This window comes from Dermacentor silvarum, chromosome 8 (assembly GCF_013339745.2).
Source record: "Dermacentor silvarum isolate Dsil-2018 chromosome 8, BIME_Dsil_1.4, whole genome shotgun sequence".
Classification (NCBI taxonomy): domain Eukaryota; kingdom Metazoa; phylum Arthropoda; class Arachnida; order Ixodida; family Ixodidae; genus Dermacentor; species Dermacentor silvarum.
Genome location: NC_051161.1, coordinates 22,309,478 through 22,336,236, shown reverse-complemented (window position 1 = coordinate 22,336,236; position 26,759 = coordinate 22,309,478). Strand labels below are relative to the sequence as shown.

At 46.4% G+C, this 26,759-nt stretch overlaps 1 protein-coding gene across 1 annotated transcript in view; it reads left to right on the top strand.

Annotated features, from left to right (window-relative positions):
• The first annotated feature begins 2,125 nt into the window (after nucleotides 1–2,125).
• Nucleotides 2,126–26,759, top strand: part of LOC119460787 (potassium voltage-gated channel protein Shaw) — a 113,246-nt gene continuing 88,612 nt past the window's right edge. Inside the window, exon 1 of the mRNA XM_037721874.2 lies at nucleotides 2,126–2,721. The gene's annotated coding sequence lies outside the window, so the exon portion shown is untranslated. The remainder of the gene's footprint in view (nucleotides 2,722–26,759) is intronic.

The following is a 26,759-nucleotide window of genomic DNA, read 5'->3' as shown; positions in this document are numbered from 1 at the left end:
AGTCGTGCAGGTTCTGGCCCTATAAATTAATACTAGATGAAAGCGCTAATAAGTGCTTTTCTTTCGAGCATATCGGTAACCCGCCGTTCATGACTTGAGTTCATGTAATACGTACGAAATCAATTGTTTTGCGCTGGAAAATTTTCGTCTCATGATCGCGCTCCCGTATGATTACTTGACCCGAAGAAACCCACTCCTTCCCAGAGCTTCATGAGGCTGATTGCGGATCACGAATTGTTGGTTCTTTCCAGGCCTGTAGAAAATTAATTTAGCTTCCCGCATATAATCTTCACGTACCACGCAAAGAGCGATGGAACGGGAAATATTAGGCATATCGTTAAGATACAGGAAGAGAGCGGGGAGAATCAGAAAGAAAACGGGGATATCTGATATCCTGGTTGACATTAAAAGAAAAACAAAAATGGTGCTGGGCAAGCCATGTACACGTAGGGCGGATAACCGCTGGACCATTGACAGTTACAAAATGGATGCCAAGGGAAGGAAAGCGCAGACGAGGACGGCATAAAATTAAGTTGGGTGATGAAATTAAGAAATTTGCATGCGCAAGTTGAAATCAGCTAGCGCAAGACCTGGAGAACGCTGGGGTACTTAGAAATCACTTGGAAAGACCTTCGCCGTGCAGTGGACAAAAAAAAAAAAAAAAAAAAAAAAAACTGATAATGATTATGATGACCAAACTTGCATATATACGTTGTCGTTTCTTGTAGCGAATAATTTGTTTCAATTGTTTACAGCGTTCTTGAACACTAGATGTCATCTGCAAAACACAGCCACCTATTCCCCGCTTAGCCAAATTCGCTCCATTCTACCATGTTAACTAATTCTTGCAAGCGTGCAGCTAACTAAAATGAATATATTGTGTCATATCGCCTAACTCATTATTTAAACGGCTCGCAGTATGGTAGCTATAAAATCTCCATAGATAATTTCTGAGATATTCGCGTATGTTTCCTCCCCGCCTGTGCTGTGCAATGCTCTCATGGAAGCTTGTATCTCGATCGAATCGAATTCCTTTCTGTCATATACCCCATATATAAGGGCTCGTTATTTTGGATGATTCTTCAATTCTCCGAAGAAGAAAAAAAGACATGGATGAGATCTCTTCTTGAATATCTTTTTCTAAAGCCACCTCGTTTCCAGAATGATCAACGTCAGCTGTTGCCCTGACTCTTTTGGTAACTACAAAGCCTAGTGAATACACTGCGCAACGCCTAAAGGAAGGCTACTGTCTCTAAAACACTTGAGTCCTTTGACGCCTTCTTTTTTCATATATTAATATTATGTTGGCGTTGCTAGAAGTCTCTGGCATAGTTGACGTCACGAGGTATTACGTGTAAAATGTCCCAAGTTTTCTTTTTTTTTTCAACAAGATTAGACAAAGTTGTACGATCTTCTACAAAAGGTAATTCTGTAACGAAATGGCCTCTCTCGTGGCTGGTAGGTAAGAAAGAAAGGCGGGCGATATAGAAGGAGAACGCGCGGACGAACGAATGAATGTTTTTCAGAAACACCTTTCACACTCTGCTGCATGCAGCCGGCGGTGAGGCAATTAAGTTTCCCCGATTTCCGTCGCCTGACGCTCCCCACTTCCCACCTTCGTTCGTTCGTTCGAAGTCGGAAAAGCACGAGAGAGGTTGCAGGAAAGTCAGGGAAAGGGGCTTGTGTCACGGAAAGTCAGGGAAAGAGGAGGGTGTGTTAGCCCCCTCCCCCCCCCCCCCCCCCCCCACCCAACCCCTTCCACCATCGTGTTGTTCCTGGGGGCACGTCGCCGTCGTCGCCAACGCTGGTGGGCCGAGGGGGTGGAGGTGGGCGTCCCCCCCCCCCCTTTCTCTCCCTCCATTGGCCTGCCTTGCTGTGCGGTAGGGCATGGAGGGAAGGAAATCAGATCAATTTAACTGCGCCGCTCCCTACCAGAGGGCGCCCCCTCGCCGGAGCGTCCCGCTAGGCACCGCAGTGAGGACAGCCGCAGGAAAGGCCGGCCGCGCCGGGCCGCTTCGCCTTTTCGCGCCTCCGGAAAAAAAAAAAAGAAGGAGAAGGAGGGAGAGGAGGAGGTGGCTGTCCCAGGCCCCGATTGCTCCCAACGTCGTGGACGCCACGCGACTTTTTGCCAGGTCAAGCCAGGGCGTGCAATACGAAATGTAGCCACGACAAGCGCCTGGGAGGAAAAAAAAGGGAGAACCCCACGCCTTCACTCGAAGCGGAAAGAAAGACAGAAGCTGGAGCGTTCCCTCGGCGAGGATTGTTCGGCCTCGGGGCCCGTCGTGCCGCGGCGGCATCGTTGCCGCGGGCGTACGGCGCGAGAGCACAGCGGCGAAGCAACGGAACGACGACCACCACCGCCGGCGTAGTAGTGGCCCAGTTCTGGGAGCCGCGCGGCCCGTGCGCGCCGTCGGAGTGATACACGTATCGTTGTCTCTGTCCCTTCTTTTCGTTTTTTTTTTTCGGCCAAGTTATAGTCGGTGCATCGCGTCGTTTCTCTGTGGTGCGTGCTCCCCTATTGCTTTCGGGCTGGTGTTCCGGAGGGGGGGCGAGCTATGAAGGCCGTTATCCCGAGGTTCGGCGACTCGCCGATGCGGACAACTAGACTTCGGCCTCGGAGACGACGTGACGTCGCTAGCGCCGACGACGCCGCTGCTGCTGCTGGCTGCCACCACTGTGTGTCCCGAGTGGAAACGCTGCAGCGCCAGTGATGACCTGCAGGTGAGTCACCCGCCGCCCCACGTCCCATTGATTTCGCGAGCAGCTTTGCCCCGAGCTTCGCTGAATATTGACTTCGCTCGCGAAAAATTCCTCGTGATATTATAACGTTGAGTCTGTTGAAAAGCGACGAAAAGTCAACAGAAGGACAATACAACATTTTTAACGAATGTTGTGCGAGATTCTTCGGTAGAATTTATATGAGCTGCGATTCTTTACAAAATATACGCATGGGCTTGCTGGAAATCCATACTGAATAAAACAGTACGAATGCAGCAATATAGAACCACAGAAGAGTATGGGTATAAGCGCTTCGTAGTGCGCCTCATCTTCCTCGTCCTCGGTTTTCGATGTACTATTCTGCTATTCGTGACGTCACATGTTGTTTGACAGTGTCACTTTGCTGGCCGAACGAAATGGCTTCGAAGCAGTGAAATGAAGGATAAGCTTTAGTAAGGCATTAAGGGCTAGCACGGGCGTTTACGTAGACTCCTTGTTAGCAGGATATCGTGGGTAACACTAAACATTAGAATTTCGCTCATAGGAACCTCGAGTACACATGAACGCGAATGCCGAGAGGACTATTAAAGGACAAATCACAATCTTAGTGTGTTTCCATTATGTTAGACGTCAGAAATGAACTTTTCTTCGATGACTGAATAAAATATGTCACAATTTACCAACTTCAGAAGTTACCTTATACTGACTTTTTGTTGCTCCTTCCATCAGTCAACGTGCTAGCTCTGATAAGGTACGAATAAGCGTTGAATGTGAAGCGAAGTAGGATCGTACTTTAACTGAGTGGACCATTTGTCCTACCAGTAGGGTGTATAAACAGCTATCTCTCTACCAGTGGTGTGTACAAACAAGCCATTTGAAATGTTCTAAGAAATCCCGACACGAATTCACCCATATTCTCCAATGTCTCAGGAAACGGTTAAAGCAAAACTAGGTGTCACTGCTGACAAGTTTAGAAGCAGCTATCTCTCTCCACGAAAAGCTTTCTAAGGGAAGTAGTTCTTTCTCAACGACACCTAATGCTATTTGGAATAATACTTTTTCGAGGTTATCTTTCGAACGAGTATTAAGCGCTATTGGCACTGGTGCAGTCCCCCGAATGCAGTCGAAAATAAGTTAAAGAGTGATGAGAATCACAGGGGCCACATGGCTTTCAGAAAACCTGTTTGAAGAGAAGAAGGGAGGAAGAAATTGCCAACATTTAAAATACATATAAGAAAGCTAATCAATTATTATTGTACAAGTCACTCGAGGGGTAATATAAATTTCCTTTCGGTAAATACCAGCAAACCCAGAAAGCGTATCGACGGCGTTCGCCAATTTTGAGTACACGTAATTACATTCCCGTGTACTAAGCGCAGTGAATGAAGCATTTTGAAACGCAGACAATGAAACATTGTGAAACGAATCACGCGGCGTTTGTAGTTCTTCCTTCTGTAAACGCAATGAGATGCAGTGCATTCGGATTAACGTCATGCTTTTTGGATACAACTCCATGAAAACATCGATTACTGCCCTTGTCGGGAGTGCATTTGCTTGTTACACTTGCTTACTGAAACGAAATGGTTGGGCTATCACCTAGCTTCTTACCCTAACGTTACCATATGGGTTACGCTAGGGCAGGAACTCTTGATTTAATATGTTGACAATATTGTGCAGAAGATTGAACATCGCCATGGATACATTCATTTAAATCTAAAGGCGAGGTGTTAACGGACACTGAGAAGAAGGTACATGAATTTTGAGCAATAAGAAGTATACTTCTGAGCTTAACGAGCTGTGCCTTCAATTGCTGTCAACGACAACGTATCAGTGAAACTTTGGTAGAGTTGCCGAAGAACGCGTAGTCTTTAGTTGCTCCATTTCTTTGGCTGTTTACTTGTTCATTAACGAAGTTAGATGTTTCGGGATAAGTCTGCGAAAGCTAGTTTCGAAGAATATGTTTTCGTCGCGTATGAAAGCACGTGCAAACATAAAGCGACGACTATTTGCAGAACCGAGACATAAAACACCCACAAACTCAGTTCTCACAAAAGACGGCTGAAACCATATTTACGAGCTTTATAAGATTGCACGATATAGATGTTCTGACGGTGCCAGAAGTCCACAGTTTACGTTTTTGTTAGCCTTCGACAAACCTGATGACATGGCCGGGGCTACCGTGCATTTCTTCGATATATGAGAATATATCGGAGTGAAGTCATTATTGAAGTGTAGGTGCTGTGAACACAGATACTTTTCATTGTTTTCTTGCGCTAAGTACAGTAGGACGCGACAGGAACGAAACGGACACTGAATATGAAGCGGACCAGTGACACCCCACTGTCCGCTTCATATTCGGTGTCCGTTCCGTCCCTGTCGCGTCCTACTGTACTTAGCGCAAGGAAACAATCAATGCACAACAACGAGCCCATATCATAGCTCTTCTACAGATACTTTTACATTGTAGAAAATAAAAAAGACAATCAGCAATGCTGCGATTGTTTTGCGTAGCCGAGGAAGAGGACATAAGGACGAAAAAAGAAACCCCTCGAGTCTGCGACGTGCTTGCTGAAGTATGACAAATGCATAACAAACAGAATCTTAGTGACATGGTGTGTAGCATTGGGATTTTAAGATTGTAATCATTTTACGAATAGCTAATGACTGTCTAATCGCTCGCACGTGCCAGTATAAAACTTACATTTTATTAAGTGGCGTAAAGCAGGGAAAGTAGGTCACTGCAGAACTCGCTATTTCGCAGTCATCAATTATAAGGGCAGGATACTATAAGTTACCAGAAAGAACAATAAACAACAATTTTCTCTGTCCATTATTGGACCGAGAGAAAAAGAAAGACACAGAAAAAAAAGAACCAAGTGAATAAAACAGTAATTGATGCGTAGCTGCCCCCCTCAACTTAAAGGCAGCCACCACAGCGTGCGGAAGGTATGCACATGCTAAACACCGGCGCTATATAAAAAGCTGCCGTCTGGATATTGTATGGCGTCGTCAGAGACGACGTTTAGCCAATCATCTGCATATTTAGGTACGTACCCATGAACCCAGGCCACGCACGAACACCTACATACATACATACATACATACATACATACATACATACATACATACATACATACATACATACATACATACATACATACATACATACATACACATACATACATACATACATACATACATACATACATACATACATACATACATACATACATACATACATACATACACACACACACTACATACATACATACATACATACATACTACATACGCACACACGCACGCACGCTTTCATAAACAAAATATGAATTCGGTGACGATGATGATGAATCTAGCCTTTTGTAGCACAAGGGCTAAACATCGCCAGAGGATGCCAGGCCAGTGTTAATGAGTTGGCAACGGAGCAATGGACCACATGAAGTAGCTGTGACGCGGCTGTAAAGCGGGCCTAAATATCAGTCGCAGTAAAGTGTGCAAAATGTATATGTAATGAAATGTGTCAGTGATAAAAGTTCGCAAGCAGCACTATACTGCCATAACAGAACCTCTGTACGCAAGGGTACTATCACGGTACTATCACGGTACTGTCACAGCATCACCTTCTGGTGAGAGGACGCGCTACTAATTTCCTGGAATGTACAGACGAGTTTATAAACACACCAAAAACACGGGGAACATCTGTTCTGGTGTTCAACAGGGTATACATGCGAGCCAGTGCTCGAGCTAACCGCCCTTCTCTCCATCTCTACACACACACCCCCACACACAAACACACACACAGGAGTGTACAAACGCGAGCATAAAAACAGGAGAACTCTTGCGTACGAACTTCTATCCGTGTCGGCTTCTCGCCAAGCAAAGAAGCAGCAGCCTGGCGAGCGCGTAACACCGCGTGGCGTCACGGTCACAGAGGCGACGGCGTCGCGCCGTTTTCTGGAGCTGGCGTGTTTACGGGCGTTCGTTCTCCCCGCACACCCGCCGTCCCATCTCTGGGGCGAAGCGACGGTTTGGTATAGCGCGCCGTTTCTATGGCGCCTGTGAGCCAGAACGAAAAAGGACGGAATAAAAAAAGAGAAAAAATAATAGAAGGCGTGGTGCGCTGGTGCGTGCGGCGCTCTCCGCTGCCGAGCTCATTTCCCCCAACTTTGCCTTCGCCGCCGTGCCCGCCCGGCACTCTACAGATAGTGGCCCTGTCTTTCCGTTCTTATTAAATTCGAGTAAAGAATAGCAGCTCTCTTTTTCGTAGCGGGTTACGTCTCTTCTTTTCTCTTTTTGATTTATAGTCAAGACCAGAGCAAGACCTCTCGCTCTCTATTGTTGCCGTATTCATTGTCTTATAGTTCTCTTCGCATCGTGCCACAGATGCCCCGACTCGCGCATGCGTGCCCTGGAACGAAGTGAGCGGGATGCTTTTTGATAGCACCCAGAATGCCTGCTTGCTCCTTCGATTAAGTTTCACGGCAAGAACGCAGATTGCATTAGGTCACTTGCTTTTAAGACGGATCCGACCTGCGTCACAAACACTCTGATTCAGAGGCCCAAATTTGGGGTGTTTCGTTATGTATTTGTTTCGCCACATGCCTGAACTCGTAAAGCAATGCTCGGCGCTAATCAGATGTCTGAAACATCGCAGTCTGATTACCGCATCGTCTGTCCTTTCCTTTTCTTTCTTTCTTTCTTTTTTGATAGCTACGAATCCTCATTAGATACACAGGCCATCGCGATACATTAGTTTAACAAAGAAAAGGAAATGCTTGCACAGTAACCTTATACAGCGACCTTATTCATCTGACTTTGAGTGTGGCAAGCTATGATAGGTATATGACAAGGTATCATGCTAATGAAACGCGCAGTTCTATAGTTTTCACAAGAGTTGTCGGTGCCATGCAAACGATTCAGGATCAGCCTTATGCGAAATATTCCCATGCGTAACACACTTTTTAAAAGCGCACTTGGCTTCTACATTCGACAGGTGGCTTTAGGGCACCTACTATACGGTTAACTAAATAGAGCTGAGGTGACCATGCAATGAGTAGGGTGGATGACTGGTGGTCTGCTAGTTGGAGAATGACGGCCAAGAGTCGGGAAGCCCAGTCGAAGACGGCAAATAATTAGGTGGTATGATGAAATGAGAAAATCTGCGGGCGTAACGTGGGATTAGCTGGTGCAGAACAGGAGTAATTGGAGATCGCTGGGCGACAGGGGTAACTGGAGATCGCCTTAGTGCTGCAATGAACTTAGATATAGGCTGATGATGAAGACGATGAAGGTGACGGTTAACTAGGAACGTGAAGCAAAGTTCATATTTTGACACGCAGTATTGGCTGCCATACACATCCTCTGGCGCATCTTTCAAAACTGGCGTGTCCGTTGCACGGACTCGGGCTAGCCGGTGTGAGCGCGTTGAATGAGAGGAAGTCACACCACATGCTCAGTCAATGGTTAGGTCTCTCATGACCACAGCAATAAAGTCGCACATTTTATGACTATTCCTTGTAGCCTACGTAGCCCGTAGGGATGGCAACAGCAACAATCACGTGACCACACGTCCCATGGCCTATATATACAGAACGATACGCGATATAAGTATGATAGAAAGCGAGGGAGGTGATCTGGAACCACCTTCCTTTGGTATTGTTACACAGAGCGATGAAAATGGCAGAACCAGAAAGCGATTAAGGGAAGAGTTGATTGAGCACACGTGTGCGCAAGGAAAGCGCCATGCAGTCAACTCTCACGCAGGGAAGTTTGTCTTAAATACGCAATAGTGCTACTCAAATGGCTTACAGATTTTTTTTTCTTTTTTTAGCTGAACATCCATGGGCATTTATGTGTGCATAACTTACTTTCTAGACTGTCTTCCAAACAGCCTACTTTCCGACAAGACGGAAACTCTCAGGAAGCTGGAGGCTTGAAATTATCAACAGCGGTCGAACGCAAAATGTCGCTGTAATCAACGCTCATACAAGGGAACTTGTTCAACAAACAAAACCAACAGATCCCGGGCCGAGACAAGGCCCCTTGTCAAAACATTGGCTACAGCGAGATCCCTTGTTCAACCACATGTTGATTACTACGTGTGCCAAGTACTTGTTAATCGACTGCTTTCTATAAAGTGTCGGTAGACTGCTCACAGGTAATAGAAAAAGAAAACAGGGAGGCGAAGAAGTCTATACAGATATAAGGTGACTATACAAGTCGTCCGTACGCAGTATATTGCTCAAGTCTTAGTCGTATTGCTTTATTTTATTTATTTATTTTTTTGGTGGAAGCTTGACTTCGTTCGCTTTCGTCCCCGAAATTCCAAGACGCGCGGCTGTCATGTCGCGCCGCCGCGCAGTCGTTTCGGCCTACTCGCACAAGCGCGATCGACAGGAGCACTCTCTAAACGAGCTCCATGTCCCGAGCACCAACCTTTATGTCATATAAGCGCGGCGATAAAGCGCTGCGTCGCCGGTCCCGGGAGGTGTCTGTCTTCCGTCCCACGCACTGCTCGTGCCCGTATTCTCCACGAAGCGTGTCTTCGGGAAGAGAGAGATAAAAAAAAAAAAAAAAACAGCACGAGCGCGCGCGCGACGGAGAAACAAGGGCAACGTACAGTGTATAGGCGAGTGCCGTCGCCGGCGTCCTTGCATCGAAGCGACGACGCTGTTTTGTCTCAGTTTTTTTTTCTTCTTCCAATGTTAGTGATCGAGAGAAGGCGGAGAAGTGGGCGGGAGGTTGAATGGGGAAAGGAGAGGGGGGGAGGGGGTGGCTGTACGTGACATTTCGCATCGATCGCCTGCACATGGGCACCGAATTTCTGCGCTCCTATAGTGTATCGAACGGCGCGAACGCGCTGCAGTAGTGGCCTCCAAGCGACCTATAGGAACGCGTGCTGACGCTTCGAGGCCTACTGTATACGCTCCGAATGCCCCGGTTTGGGCAAGAATAAACTCTGCCTCGGAGCGAATCGTTTAAGGTTACGCCTTAAAAGAAAGGCTGCAGTCAAAACCAGATTGCAGCTTCGAAATGGGAACTACGTAACTTTTCACGATGAAATTAATTTCAGGAATATAGACTGCGCGCATTACGATTCACGGTAATTTTTTTTTTACAATAGGCATACTATTCCGTTTGTCTGTAAGAAATGTATAAATCGTTTGTAGATAAAACTCGGTAACGAGTTTGAATGCGGGCCGCTTACGGAAGGGCCACAGACGATAAGCTGCAGGAGTTGTAACCGAACGAGAACATAAGGCGACAAAAAGAACGATAAAGCAAGCTTACAAACATTGTAGCCGAACTGCAAATGCTTCTGAAGTCACAATCGTCTTCAAATAGCTTTCCGTGAGTTCAGTATTACAAGCCAGGACGTCGCTAGGGAAACACGTGTTCGCATCTTTCACTCCTATATAAGAGCGCTGAAGTGCCGAGACGTGGCGGATAGTACACCACTAGTCGTCATCGCCACCGTCTCTTCTAAACGCTAAATGGATTGGTCGTGCTGTTTATAACTTGTCAGTGGAGCAAGGAGCATGCTCACCTATGTAAAAAAATTAATAAACTGGTAAATACCAGATTGGTTTAACTGTGTTTGCCCGTCACACTGCAGCCCCAAACAAGCTTTTCACGGATTCGCAAGGCGGGGACTCGAATGGTTCCGCGACATCGCTGCCGCTACGGCGTCAGTATAAATAAGCGCTTAGAAGCACAACTTTCGTGGTCGTCAGTGCAAAGCTGTGGTGCGAATTGCGCCATTAGGGCGAGACATTCACTTTGCGGCGCTGTACAGCTCTACGCCGATAGCAGTGCTGCGTGTGTTCACTTGGCTACTTAAGTTAAACTCCGGCCTGCGTTTATGTTAAAAAAAAAAGAACGTTTTCTCCCTTTTTCGTTACCGTGCATTCGTTCTTACAATGGTGACGGCAAGAAGAATATATATTTCAGCCGTTTAGCTAAGTCGTTCTGAACAACGCTTTTCTGAATGTGGTATTTAGCTGATAGTTAAGGCGTTTTCCGCGAAATTACATCTGTTAAGAGAGAGAGAGAAGGAGCGATGAATAAAAAGGAAATGCAGGAAGGCTAACCAAGGTCATGCTTGGTTGGCTACCCTACATTAAGAGATGGGGAAATGGAGAACGATAGATGAGAAAAAGGAAAGCTGAGGAAAATCAGATTGAAGCGGGAGGAAACAGGCTGTAGAAGCCTTAAGTGGGGATAAAGGGTAGTGATCTTAGGTTAGTGTGGTCTAGGACAGCTCTCAATTTGAAAGAGAAAGAGCCAAATAAGTCAAGAGGAAACAGGCCAACCTATAGACGCCGTCGGGGTAGAAGCAGTGGAATCCAGGCTGGTGCTCGCAAACAAATACTATGCAGCTCTAAAATGGGCAAATGAACATAACATAGGGGTAAATAATGAAACCGTAACTAGATTAATTTCAGAAGCCGCAACTGAATTCAGAGGTAAGACACCGAGGCAAGGTAAGAGAGAAAGAAAACAAAGAGGGGAAAGCAAGGGAGGTCAACTAGACGAGCGTCCGGTTCGCTACCCTGCACATGGGGCAAGAGAAAGGCGGAATAGAAAAAGGAAAAGAAGGAAAGAAAGAGGGAATGAGCACTGCGCGCACACAGAAGGACACACAGCGGTATTACAATCGGTCATTCAGGCCGGTGTTCCTCCAAAACTGCAGTAGCGCCCGAACAGCTTTCTGTGTCATCAATGCATGTGGCCAGGGTCCAAGAAGGTTAAGAAAATGTTCTGCTTGAGTCCGGTCGGCTTAGTGAGGTATGTAAAGATCTGCGCTGGACGTCTTATTGAGGGCAAGCGCACAACAGGTGTTTGACAGGTTTCTATAGAACAACAGGCGTCGCACATCGGCAGTAACAGACATTCCAAGAAGGAGAAAATGCGCGTTCGTAAATGCCACACAAAGCCATAGGTGGTAGAGCAGCGTTGCAACCCCGCGGGAATGGCTAGTTGGCACTATGGGCAATTAGAAACACGCTCAGGGAGCTCCAGAAATCTTGTGTAGTTGTGTGAGCAAGCAAACGAAGTTCCCTTACAGCGTCTGTCCTTGCTAGTGGAATTGAAATAGCCTCCGTGGGCAGACGGAGCAGCCTTGTCAGCGAGATCGTTACCGACAATGCCACAATGACCCAGAAATCACTAAAAGATGACACCAGCGCCCTTTTTCCTGAGCGTGACGGTTAGACGCTCTTCTTTCAGATATTATCTGCTCATATGTACTGTGACGTAGAGCAGATTTCACGCTCTGAAGTGGGGCTTTTGAGGCGCAAAACACGAACCATTTCTCTGCTTTTTGGCCAATTGCATGGTTTACAGTGGCATGGAGGGCCGCAAGTTCTGTCTGCGTAGATGTCGCTATGTGTGTCACCTTGAATTTCCTTTGCGACCCGTTTTGCTGTAATGACAAAAGGCGGCTGCTGAGCTTGCGGGCGAGGTCGAGCCATCTGTATACATAATGTGCATGTGGTCTCCGTATGTTTCATGCAATAAAAACAGTGCCATCTACTTCAATGACCCTGACGAATGATTGGCTTTCTTAGTAATTCCTGGAATAGACAGGTACGGCCCAAGGCTGTCTAAGACACCATAAGGGAGATAAAGGTCTTGGCGGCGATGTATAAGCCGATGCAATACTCATGTGGTGAGCGTTGATCAGTCGCGAAAAAGTAGCTCGTGGCCACTGTGCCGGAAGTGAAGAAAAGTGATGGTCCGGGACCTTTGAAAGATGGCCAATGTGCGCTCTGAGCGAGTCGACTGCTACGTGAGCAGATGATTTCTGGTGATGGCGCTTGTTGGTGACGTTGAGGTACATCGAGGTAAACGAAGACACGTGCGTAAAGCTTGACCCTGTGCGCTCTCCAGAGCGCGAATGTTGCTCTTGCATGTGTTCGATAAAACGGGCAGACTGTATACGCAGGAGTTCCAAAAACCCGGGATCTGTATAGGTGCGACTTGGAGTGAGTGCACAGGTGCACCCCAAGTCTTCCCGCAGAGGAATTTCAACACCTGAGCGATACCAGAAAGCTCCTTCTCCAAATAGACGTAGTGGGAGCTCCATGTGAGGTTCAGAAGTAGGTAAGCTGTCCCCACTAACAAATGACCTAATAAAGAAACGACAAAATATGAAAGTGTCAACTCAGGAGATCATATAGAATTCGTTGAACTGTCGAATCTGATAAACAAGAAGAAAGTAAATGTTATTTTAAATTATAAAATAGGAAAAAATTAACAAGCAGTAAGAAATGAAGGCAGCATGGAATTAGTGAGAAGGAAACTTGGCATATAGGAAAGAACAAGGTGTATGCAGTGAAGGATAAGCAAGGTAATTTTATCAGAAATTTCGATGATATAGTTAAAGCAGCACAGTACTTCTGTACTGAACTGTACAGTGCCCAGGGCAGCTATGCAACCTTGATTGCAAGTAGTGACTAAAAAGATACAGACGCTCCATCTGTAACTAGCGATGAGGTCTGAAGAGATTTGCAAGACATGACCCGGGGAAAAGTCGCAGAAGAAGATGGAATAACGGTCGCTTTGATCAAAGATGGAGGGAATATTATACTTGAAGAGCTTGCGACCCTTTATACGCAATGCCTCCCGACTTAGCTGCTTAGACACTGACTTCTTTACAAAGTGGCGTCTGTTCAGGTCGTCTGCCATTGCCGGCGTTTCATTGGTGCTTCATGTTAAAGGGTCCCTGAAATGGTTTGAACAAATTTTGTATACGCGTGGGGTATAGCTACAGTAAAATATTAGCGCCACAAATGCACCAGAGAGTTGGGAGAATGCCAACGTTATACTAATCTATAAGAAGGGAGACGTTAAATAATTGAATAAGTATAGGCTCATCAGCTTGCTTTCAGTATTGTATAAAATATTCACTAAATTAATTTCTAATAGAACCAGAGTAACACTTGAAATTATTCAACCAAGAGAAAAGGCTGTCTTCAGGATGGGGTATCCTACAATAGATCACGTCCATGCCATAATTGAGAAATCTGAGGAGTAAAACCAACCGCTATATATGACTGTAATTGATTACGAAAAGCCATTTGACTCAGTAGAGGTACCATCAGTCATGGAGGCATTGCGTAATCAAGTAGTACAGTAAGCGTACGTGAATACCTTAGCAAATATATCCAAAGATCCCACAGCTAAGTTGCTTGTCGACAAGAAAAGTATAAAATTACCTATCAAGAAAAAGGTCAGACAAAGAGACACTCAGAGACAATTTCTCCAATGCTATTCACTGCATGCTTAGTAGAAGTATTTAAGTTATTAGACTGGGAAGGATTAGAAGTGAGGATCAGCGACGAATATCTCACCTTCGGTTTGCAGATGACATTGTCCTGTTCAGCAACGCTGCGGACGAATTGCAACAAATGATTGAGGACCCTAACCGAGAAAGTGTAAGAGTGGGGTTGAAGATGATTATGCATCAGGGAAACAAATAATTCGAGATATTACGCATAAAAAAAAACGCTCATTCATAACGAAGTTTCGAAACGAATATACTATAAGAGCAGGAATGTTAATAATCGTTCATTGAACCATGAAGGACACGTAGACATGCAGCCGAAACAAAGGAGCTTCTCGCTTCCTTCGCACAATATCCCGCATAAATTTCTAGGTGTCCTCTCGTGCGCTTTTTTTATGCATTTGGGCACACACTATTACGCTTGTTCGGCGAAATCCTTGTCCTAGTTTTTCTTTTGCCAGCCGTCTATATTCAGCTTTTTGTACCGACCGTAAATGATGGAGAGCACAGAAAAAAAAAAAAAAAGACTAAAGTAGAGCCAGTGCCAATAACCGAATTCACAAGTAAAACATTCCAGGTGCCTTGGAACTGTAAAGCAAGAAATATAGGGATCGTAGAGGGCATGATTTGGCGGAGAAAAGCGCACACGCTAATGAAACGAAAGAAAGAAAGAGAGAAAGAAAGAAACCAAAAACTCCGGTGAGCTCAACTCAACTCTCTCTCTCTCTCTCTCTGGCTAAAGAGCACAGCTTGCAAATGAGGCCCGTATATGTTCGCAAGGAATACTCAATTCTCGTCTCAAAAGAACAATCCGGACAAGCCAAGACGTTCGATTCCGAGGGACTACGAAAAAAAAAAAAAAGAAAGAAACAGAGTTATAAAGAACCGGAAGGCACGATACAAACCGAGCAGAGCGGTGCAGAAGGGGTTCACGCTGGGAAATGAATGGGAATTCCCGCTCTTTTGAAGGGACGACTTAAAAAGGCGGGTATTTATTCACCCTTCCGGCCTTATTTCCCTCCGAATGACGCCGGAGGCAATAGAATCGCGAGCGGGCCTCGAGCGATGTGCGCGCCGCGGTTGAAATGCGCAGCGGAGCGACGTGCTCTTGCATGTGCCTGAACGTGGGGAAGAAAGATTGTAAGAGGTGAAAAAAAAAAGTATTTCTCTCCCGCGTGCCTGTGTAGAGCTAAGGCGAGATACCTTTACGCCAGTTATGGAACATGAGATCCTTGTCGTCGCGACTCCCGAAGCGGAGTAGCTCTATAATCAGTAAACAAGACGAGTTTATATACGCCTATTCAAATCTATACAAGGCTATACAATGCCTCTCGGGTAAAGCACATATTTCAAATTTTACGCACAGTAGAAAGAGGGATACGAACAGGTTCGTTGCATCGAGTAACTCAATCGAACAAACGTTTCTCTGTCGAAATATATAACGTGGATTTGAAAACAGGAGGCTGAAGAGAAAAAAAGCATTATGAAGAACCAACCCCGGTTGCTATCAAAGAATGCGCTTAGCATGCTTTGGGGGGCTGCGCATTTGTGACACTACGTTGCACAATGTGTTATGGGTGGCGTTCTCCTTATCACCATGCCCTATACCGGCACGCGGGAGCTAACTAGTAGTCCGAGAGCCACTTGCTCAAGGACCAAATTGGAACCCCGTGCGCCGTCTGCGACCAGAGACACAGCGTCTCAAACGAAAGAGGCTGTGTTCCAATACTCGCCGTTGACGGTAAAGTAGACGGCTAAGCGTACAGGGGCCATCTTGAGTCTCGTTCCGATTCTCACGAATACGTCAAAGTAGACAGCTTCACGAAATCAAAAACGATGCAGGGGTACTTTCCTGTCGAAACAAGATCGCGGCTGAGCAGGACGCTTGGAATGCCGACAGGAAGTCTGCGCACAAGAAAACGTAGACACGCTTTCCTAGCTACGCCCTTAATGTAAGTCACATTGTGTTTTTCATAGGTTCGCAGGCGCAAAGATTTAAAATACGGAAAAAATGTGAGCTTTTCTCAACTTTTTCTTGTCGGCGCGAGGTGGCGTCACGTCGAAGAAGTGTCTTCCATACGTCTTCCAGACAGTTCGCAACGCGTTCCATAGCATGGCCTCAAAACTCTCGCGGCAGTCTCTTTAGCTGTCTACGTAGAGTGTCTACGATGCTGACCAGAACTGGAACACACGCAGAGTCCGCGTCTTCGACGAGAAGCGCCGCGGCTCAACGAGAGAGGCGAAGCGGCGAAGACATGCAGCCGAAACAAAGAAGCTTCTCGCTTCCTTGGCAAAGAAAGCGCTAGCTGTAAATGAGAAAGAATGCGAAAACGCTCCCCTTACCACCGGTACCACCGCACGGTGGTACCAGGGGTACCGTGTGCGGTTCTAACCGCAGTGTTTACATTATCTTCGGGATCGGCTGCCCACGAGAATGGTTAGACACGAATAAGTCGCAGTTTTTATCCAAAGAAAGCTCAACACTTTAAATCCAGAGAGGCACAGCAGCAGAGGTGGCCCGATTTTTCATAAAGAATGTTGTGCTGAGACATGGCGCACCAACCATCGTCATAACAGACCGAGGCACCGCATTCACAGCCGCGACTTTAGATAACGTCCTGATGCTCAGTGGCACAAGTCACCGAAAGACAACAGTCTACCATCCACAAACAAACGGACTAGCAGAGCGCCTGAACAAAGCACTCGAAGACATGCTTTCCATGTACGTGAATATAGAGCACAACGATTGGGACGAGATTCTGCCTTATATCACGTTTGCTTATAACACGGCTAAACAAGAAACTACACGGATGACTCCATTCAGTCTTGTCCACGGACGTGAAGTAAGGTCGATGCTCGATGCCATGCTACCACACGCACCTGACGACATTGACATGGATGCCGATGCGTTTACGCAACGTGCAGAAGAAGCCAGGCAGCTCGCACGCGTGCGAATACACCAGCAGCAAGCATACGATTCATGTCGCTATAATGCCCATCATAGGCCTGTAACTTACGAAACCGGTGACGGAGTATGGGTCTGGACGCCTATACGAAAACGGGGACTATCCGAGAAGCTGCTGAGGCGATATTTCGGACCCTATAAAGTGCTGCGTCGGCTAAGTGACGTTACATACGAGGTCGTTCCAGATAGCCCTTACTGCACAAGGCACCGCCAACACCGTTCTGAACTTGTGCACGTATAGTGCGCATGAAGCCCTACGTCATCGAGTGACTGTACCAGCGACTTTCATTTTCACCAAGCGAACTTCATTGTCTAGCATCGGGGCGATGCTCTTTTAGAGCGAGAGCAAATGACGCGTACTCTATGTAGACGTTTAAACGACGATGACAGTATGTGCTTTAACTGACTCCGAGTAGTAGGACAGGCTAATTCGAAGACTAAGAAGACGTCTTTGTGCTGGTGATTCTTAAGCTGTTCCGCCGTCTTGTTCAACGTGTTGCCTCTTGTTCGCGTTGACTCGTGACAGTATATAATGGTGACACGCATCTGGCTCGCCACGTTTAACATTATAATAAAGAATTTTTATTTGGTCAACCACGCAATTCGATATGTTGAGCTTCAACTCGATATGAAGCGCACCAATCTGTGCGGAAATTCTTGTCAACCACGAGACTGTAGACTCTCGACTGTAATGCTCGAGCTCTTCGTGGGATGTGATGTGTTGTCGTGTGCCCTATTCTTCCTTTTACTTTATCTGTTTCCTCATATATCCTTTTCTACTTCCGCTTCAAGCGGGTGGGCGTAGTGTCCCTTTCAGGAGACATTTGCTAGCCCGCTTCTCGTTTTCTCTTTGTGGTGTTTATATACTGGGTGGCTCTTTTTTCTTATGTTATACAGAATTTTTGCAAACTGCTTGAAGCCTAAAGCCGAATTCTAGTCCTCGAGCAGCATTACTCGAAGACATCACTTGCGCGAGGAAGCTAAATCCATAATCAACTAATTGCGAAAATTTCAATAACGAACTTTTTGATAAATTAGGTTATGGTAGATATTGCTATTTACGAATTGCGGTCGGTGTGTTGGCAGGGCGTGTCCACGAATCCTTATCATGACGCCAGTTTCGACGTATTCATTCCCAAAGCGTGCAACGAAATACATTAGCGGTCCAATTACTATTGGGCTTCAATGCTCATGATTTTATTGTTTTTGTTCATGCCTTTGTGATTACCAACCTCCTTTGCAACGCTGCGTAGCTGGCTATAACGTACTTTTCCAGGTCGACCGGTTAGTCTTTTTCTTCTAACGAATCTCTTTATGACCTGCAGATATGCCAGCTAGTACCTACGTCTCCGAACACGGCATTCCTTCCCTCCTGTCCCACGCTGTGTTCAGTCTGTAGAAAATGCTCTCTGTTTTCGTCCCCGATAGGCCACCCTTACGCGCAAGCTCAACAATTCGTAACACTGGTCCACGCGACTAATGGTTCCAATCCACTTGCGACAAAAAAGTCTGATAGGCTCTATCGGAAACGCAGCTTCGTTGGGGTACGCGAAACGTCTTCTGTGTGCTGCTGAGGGTCTATTAGTGTATACATGGGCACTAGGGTAAAGAAATGTAACGAAATACGCAAGGGACGTTTATTCATACTTTATCTCGCGATCGCCTCGGCGTGCGCTGGGAGACTTTGCTGCTAAGCTCTGCCCTTGACGATCAACTTTGGGCTGTCCAGCGTGCCGAGGAAGCCGCCAGGACTCAAGAACTTCTGGCCGTCACCTAGGCGGGACCATTTGCCCGTCCCACAAGCTCGCAGGGCCTTTCAATAAAGTTCTTTGACTGACTGATTACAAAGCTTACATGATTAACTTACGATACAGCTAGTGGGGGTAGTGCAGCCCAATCGCCCATTTGTACTCGCTCCTTGCTCGTAATGGGCCCGCCATAGTCAAAGGTGGTAGGATCGAATCTACATCCCTCTATTTTGCTGCCCAAGGTTGTTCACGCCATCTCTGGACCCTACGTATCGAACGAGGCGGCGCCATAGCCACGCAACCGTCCAATTTCTGCAACAAATTGCACACTTGTAAGCCTCATAGCTGCTGATCAGCACAGGCTTTAGTATTACGAGTTGTACCTACTACGGCACAGTGAGCTCTCTCAAACGCGAAAGTTCCCGTTTCGGATCGACAAGCGTATACTGTCCAGCTATGCCTTTCCGAACGCCGAGGGAGAGGCTAAATTTGGCTGCGATTACGTCATGCTTGGAGCGACGACGGCGCCATCTGTGCACGCGGCATATGCCCGATCGAGTAACGGCTTCTTTCCTCTAAACAACAATACCAAAGTAAGGCGCGTGGTTAGTACGGTTGTAAAGATATAAGTGATAATAGTATTACACGTTTTCGTTGCATGCAATTTTTAGCAAGTGACCCCCTATGCTTGCTGACCGAACTGAAATGCGTTTCACATCAGAAGCGGCGAACTTTACGCTAGTGCCCATATTTCGGGGCAGGAAACAGAGGCTATAAAGACAATAAATGCTATCGCGTTCAAAACAAGCACCTGCGTCGGACGTCACGACAACTCTCAGTTCGCGCACTTCGACGCGTACGTCGTCGGTCGAACGGTGCCCAACCGAACGGTCGTGTACCCAACGGCGTCCCAACGACTGCGACGGACCTCTGCAGCGACACACTTCTTTCTTTCTTTCTTTCTTTCTTTCGTTGTACCGGAGCTGCCGCCACCTCCCCCGCTCCTCGCCCCAGCCCAGCCAGAGAACCCAAATGTAGAACGCGTATCGATTGCTTTTTGGCGGCTCTCCCAATATAATCGTCCCTTCTCTCTCTCTCCTCACGGCCCCCTCTTCCTCGGCCAGCGTAAGCCTTCTCTCACGAAACGTGCCTTCTTCGCTTTCATTCTGCGCTTTCCTTTCTCTCTTTTTTTGACGTCGTCTTGTTTGTGTGAATATATATATATATATATATATATATATATATATATATATATATATATACTATATCCGTGCGTGCACGCAGAAGGTAGGCGTTTATTAATTTCGTTCCTCCTGTCTTCGCGACCCCTTTTTTGCGGCCAGGTCGATCAATTGCGAGAAGAAACAAAAAGAAGCCGTTTCCCCACCCCTTCCCCTTTCCTGACTCGGCTTGGTCACATGAATGCGACCACTGCGGCACGGCCGACCACGGCTTGTGTGGAAAGAACGCTGGGAAATTTTGAAAGAGAGAAGGCAAATGGTCAGGTACGGCGGGGAGAAGAATAGGTAGAAAGAGAGTAGATGAAAAAAGAGAGATGGGAAGAGCTTTTGGGGAGGGCCGTATGTGTACATGAAACGCGCTGCAAATGGGGACGGTGTTTCTAATAGTCTCTCTCTCTCTCTTGTAACAAACACAGAGAAGCGCTATACTGTAGCGCTACCGTTTCTTTCCTAAAGAGCAAATAATAAAGATAAATAAAAGATAAAGACAGAGGGGAAAAAAGCATCTAATAAACACAAGAAAAAAGGCCAGGCTAGTGCTAGCTTTTGATTCCGTTCCGCTCATTCCCTCGGCTTTCAAGAAGGAATCAACTGAAACTATTTTTCCCCGGAATTCGAGTAGGTGGGCTTCGATTAGGTGGAATTCGAGTAGATAATTTAAAAAAAAGGCGGGAAAAAAGAAGGAAAAAAAAAGAAACGTGACGGAAGTGGTAAAGAGATAATGATTCGGCATGGGACGACCACATAGAAGCACGAGTCTACGTTCATGTTGCGCACACTGACCTCCAGATCAGTGGTTGCGCATTCTTCTCTAGTTTGCACGTAAGTTAAATAAATAAATAAAAAAAGAATCGACTCCAATTCCACTAGTGCAACTCATTGTGCTATTGTGCACATTTTTTTTTTTTTTTTAGCTTGCACAGTAGGGTATCCTCCTTTTAATGGAGAGCACCTAGATAATACTTCATCGTTGACTACAGCTGATATAATGTGTGAACACTTGTAAACTGGGTTCTCTTTTTTTTTTCTTCATTTTTTTTTCACAGATGCCTTAGCGGCGCTTTTCTTCCACAAATTTGAAGAAGTACACGCAGCTTTATCGCTTTCATTATAACTGAAGTGCGTTATCCTAAATCGGGTCATAGTGTACATTCATATTTCATCATAAAATGACTGAACAGTGGTATCATGCATATTTCTGTGACAATGTCTGCATCACAGGCAGCGCGCGTTCAACTTCACCTGCTTCAATCATGTCATTTTTATCCTCACGTGACCTCTTCCCCCTTCTTTCTTTTATCTCCGTCTCTGTTATCACCAGGCCTGGAGCCGCAGGTCAGATGTGTCCTGTTACGGAGACCTATTCAGCCCTTCCTGGCCATTTTTCCTTGTTATCTTGCTTGCCCCCTTTCCCCACGTGTAGAGTAGCCAACCAGGCAAAACCTTGGTTGACCTCCCCGCCTTTCCTTATTGTCTCGCAGTCTCTCTCTCTCGCTGCCACTATAGTCGGGTACAACTTGAGGAGGCAGGAGAGACCCTGCCCAGATGACCGGAGCGCGGCAGCCGATTGCCTCCGCGAGTAAAGAAATAGTGCCGCTGACGCGACTCGGGCCAGTGCAAAGCGCGGGCTGCCATGTTCTCCGTCGACGGGGTCACCGGCCGTCCGGCTCATGACGTCAGTCTAGAGTGCGCGCCGATTGGTGGAGACTCGTGTGCACCCGCCTTTGAGGACCAAATGCCGCTGCCTTCTAAAGTTGTACCCGACTTATAGACAGTTTCTTCATCCGGACCCGTATCCAAAAGAAGCACCTACGCTAGAATTGTTGCTAGGAGAAAATTCCAACCAATCCTGATGTTGGACGTAATGCTAGCGAAGGCGGCGGGCCCGTGACAAAGATCGAAAAGTTTCTGCAAATTATGCCCCTGTATTCTTTTCCCCTGTTCACTACATATTTCCATCCATTTTATTGTTCTTAATAATAAATTCAAAGCCCCTCCCCTGTCGAGAAAATGGTGGTAAGCGAAGCTTGTGGCAAGACGACGCTGTCGCAGGCGTTTCGCTTCTTTTGCCCTAAACTCAGGGTCGGTGGCTCTTCGCTGACGTTTCGCCTGGGCTTCGGAAGCCCTCACGCTACAATCGGCACGTCGACGACGAGCCCTTTCCCGAGCGAGTTCGCGGCGCCGTTGCTCAAACGCAGCCAGCTCCGCGGCGGAACGCATCACGCTAGCTGTCGAAACTGATCTGAGGCGAGGAAAGCCCGGCGGAGCGCGCGCCAACCCCATTTCCTTCCCTTTCTCTCCCCGCGACACACCAAACGACCTTGATTGGTCGCGCGCGTCACGTGATCCGGCGACGGCGCCGCTTTCCACGCACCACCTTCTTCTCCATTTCTTTCTTGTCCCTGGCTCATACCCGCATATCCCTGGCTCATACCCCCCTATCCATTGCGGGTATGCGGCACACGTGATTTTATTGTTACTCGTGACGTAACTGACCAGCATGTGATGTTATTGATGTCATGACCTATCAGTCATATTAGTCATACATTCGTACCCTTTCATGCCAATTTTGGCATATACCAATTGAACGAGACGCGAGTTTTCGACACGTAGGGTTTTAGCGTTACACCACCACTGCCGACACGTGTGAGGCCATACAACCTTCGCTCGAAAATGCATATGGTCGTCTAAATCCCGCTGCGCAGCGCGCAAAACTTCGTCGTGCGGATCTAGTGAAATGAAGAGGACGCAGCAGTAAAGACACGTCGGTCTGAGGCACGGGAAGCCGCGCTTACATTTCGTTCTCTTACCCAGATACCTTGTACAAAATAATGTTGCTTTATAGTTCTAAATAAGCTGCCACTCTGTACGATGAATGTACAATGAAACTGCCCTTTTTTGTGTGTTTCTCAATAAGGCCAGCTAAATGCTACAGCTTTAGCTTCGCTCTTTCTTCTGAGAAATTCATGTGCAATACGATATCTCGCGCAAATTTAGACAGAAGTCACATTATTCCTACCGTGCCTAATGTTGTATTTCGGGGAAACTGACGACTCGGGCGATTTCATTTCCTGCTTTGGCTTCCAAATACTGGAGACTGTTCCAGGCGTTTCGATTTATAGCGCTTTCCTATTATTGATCAAACACTGCCACATTTCCAAAGTTAAACCCGACATAACCATTTTCGCATTTGGAGTGAAATAAGACACTTTCTAATCTCGTTTTCTCGACGGCGTCTCGCCCGAAGGCGTCGCTGGAAGACAAAAAGCGAGTAATTGACTTCTTTGGCATTTTCGGAAAAGTGTAGAGGGCGTACTATTCAACTCCACATTCTCTTTCTCTCTTCTTTTCTCCACTTTGACGCAGCGCAGAATTGACCACACCCCTCTGTTTTATAAGCCGTCGCTCGGCCGAACACGCGCGCATAGACGCTATTCGAGGTACGGCAGGAAATTACGTTCTCATAACTCCGGGTCCGGATTAAGTGAAGTGCCGGCCGTGCTGACTTGATTAGTTCGATCGCTCACCGCCGAGCTGTGGCGACTTAAAGAAGAAGCTACACATAAAAAGTAAGAGAAAAAAATAAATTAACCAAAAGTAAGAAACAAGTAAAGGATAGACATAGGCGCGCGTGTGAAACCGGTCGTTGAATATTTAAACTCTCTATCTCTTTTAGTGGCGTGCAGATTGTCTGTGCAGGCGATAGAGGTACGTATATCAATCCGCTGTGTCGTCACAGCTAGCCCACCACAGACTTTTCTATTAAGTTTCCTTTCGGGCTCGTTCAAAGAAAGAAAGCGGGATGTAGCGGCGGAGTGTTCCTAGAAAGCGGTTCGTGCCAAAACGTAATATATATGGCTGGGCTGTTGGTTTAATTAAAGAAGCTGGCCCTCTATAAAGAAGGACGTTGAAGCTCCCTCACTCAAGTTTCCTTCGAGTGCATCGGCTATGCTATATCATACGGCGTCTCTTACGAAGCACTCTCGGACGCATCACCCCTAAACACACCTGCTGATGCGAAAGTAACAAATATCACTGCCTGCGGTTTATCAGATTGAATTTCACGGACGCCAGTCAAGCCCCGTGCTGTGAAGGAATGCAAGTAATGCATGAATCGTTCCGCAACTATTGAAGGTCTGGCCAAGATCCCATTAGTATGTCTTCAATAAGCTGTCTATTGCCGGTTTTGAATAGAAAATCGGCCAGTGTCTTCCGCTCACGCGCGTACGGGGGGCAAACACAAAGGACGAGGCTGAACTGTTTCGCCTACGTCACAACAGTCACAGTTGGAAGAGTCGGCACGTTGAAGTAAAAGCATATAACATTTGGCAAATGCCATACCTAATCGCAGTCTGTGAAACATTCACGCATAACTTTGTTGGAGGCGTTGCGGGCATTCTAAAATATAAAACAGAAATAATTCAATTATGTGGATGCTGCCCTACAACCCTGCGTCACGGAAATAGAATGTCACTCAGTTGAATAATGCCTTGTGTTAGCTGAGCTAAGGCGTTGTGGCATTTTTCAGTATATCGGAAAACAGTTAACATAGAAAAGAACAGAAGGAATAAGAGGATGAGGAGTTTAGCCAAGAAATTCAGAGCATCGATCAGCATCTGTTGCGGAGTTTGTTTCGTTGAAGGCTCATGTTCTCAACGTGTGCTTACTTTACAGGCGTCCTAAGCCGGCGTACATGCGCAGGATAAGACTACGTTCTTGAACTGATAGTTCAGGTATCGTGCCCACATAAAAGTTATTTCGCTAGAGCTGTTCGTAAGAGAAGCTGCCAGCAAATAGTGACGCTGGACATATTACTAGAGAAGGCCGTCGGAAAATGGCAAATAGTAGTTACGAACGAAAAGCTTTGCGTCTTCAGCCCCGGAATGTCATACGTGCCATGTATATAAAAAGAAGCCCGCCCTTTTGACGGTGAGAACTTGCAAAGACAAGAGGCCATATCCGCACGTGTATCGTGAACAATTTTTTTTTTACTTATTCATTCGTTTATGACCTTCACCTGAAGTAGGGATGCTTATTACAACTGGCCTTCTGGAACAAATTTACGCAGCGCAAACCCCGATAGATCTTAAAAATGCCGCTTTACGTATAGCACTGATAGTTGAATATTAAGGCCAGAATATACCTAATTCTGCAAACGAGACGAAGTCGATTGCGGAATAAATGCATTTTTTCCTCAGTACGGCAATGCAGCTGCTGTGAGCTTCATCGTCATTTCGACTGAAATTGAAATTTTCGATCCGAGTAGAGAAAACGTCGTCCATTTTGCAATCCTATCCTTTTTCTGTTGACAACCATATGTTGCCTAGGACAAAGTACTACATGCTTCTCCGGAATACCTCGTTCCTGCTCTTTACGTTTTTTTTTTATCCCTAGGCACGACAAACTAACCTTGCTGCTGCATGCTTTATTTGTGCTGACACGGTCTTTCCTTAGCTCAAGGATTCAAGCCACTTACCCGCTTTTAAGTCGTTCTTAGCTGTCGTATAATTTATATTTCCCTGATCTTATTTTTACGTTCCAATGCACCCTCGCTTTCTTTGTTATTTCAATAGCTGCGCTAAACATCTTACCGTGGTCCTCACCGGCTTACATGTTGTCGCACACAAGCGTTCGGATTACTTCCTGCAAATAAGCAAAAAGAAATCAAGAAGACAAACTACTGACACGCACTACAGGTCTGAGGCGACTAGAGCAAAGTCACTTTGATGTCTCCGTCTTTCCGGGTCCTCGCATGAGAGTCATCTAGTTGTCTCGGATGCTTTACTTTGATGCTTCCCGCTCCCGAGGCTCGCTTGTTGCGACATCTCAGCACTCTCCTTCAAGAGATCTCCGTGACCTAGCCAATAAGATTACGCCTCTTTGACATCGACTGTGAGTCGCCTGCAGGACACGAACCTTTATTATTATTTCTTTAGGACTACTGGGAAGGAGAAGCTGATGAAAGGTGATGGCTCACAGTTCTATCCTCTGTTTTCGATTTCACATTGAGGGGAGCCTTCTCAGAACACGAGCGAGTGCCGTCATAATGTCTCTATAAACCGAATACTTGTACCTATGTACAAAGATTCACGTTCCTCGCTTTATATCAACAAGCCTCGAATATGTCAACAAGGATCGAACGGTGGTGCACTAACCTAATAATCGGAAAAACGCTGGAGGACTTAACGGTTGTTTTATGTAACGTGTCCTACTTCAGTGTTATCCATTAACTTCGATTTTGTCTTAACACGCGCATGCTCTAATTTTTTATTAATTATTGGTAACATGACCACCGGTCGTGTAAAAACTCCCCTTGTTTGGCATTTGAGGTACCGTAAATACATAAAAATAAATAACTAAATGAGCAATCGCGGCGCAACGAACATGTAGCACAATGAAAATGCGCAACATTCTCCGCAGGCAAAGTTGCAAGTTCGCTACCCGTGCGAAAAAAACAAGCACATTTATTTTAACATTTGCATTCAGCCTACAGCATGGAATCTCTTCACGCTGAAGCGAAACGGCGGGCGTGCTTGGCGCGTTTATTGTATACGCACCGCTACGAAGGCAGCAAACGCGGCTCTCGATGTCCTCATTGACAGTACTGAGCATGCGCAGACATCCTCTGCGCATGCGCAGTACCATGGCCTCGAGTTCTTGCGTACGCAAGCCACTTGCGTTCCTCAATCTGAAACTCTCTATTGTCTTCATTCATTCGTCGTAAACAATACACTTCAAGACCAAAGCATGAGTTGGCAGCTTATTTTCTTGGAGTTACAGCGCATTCTGCATTAAACTTCG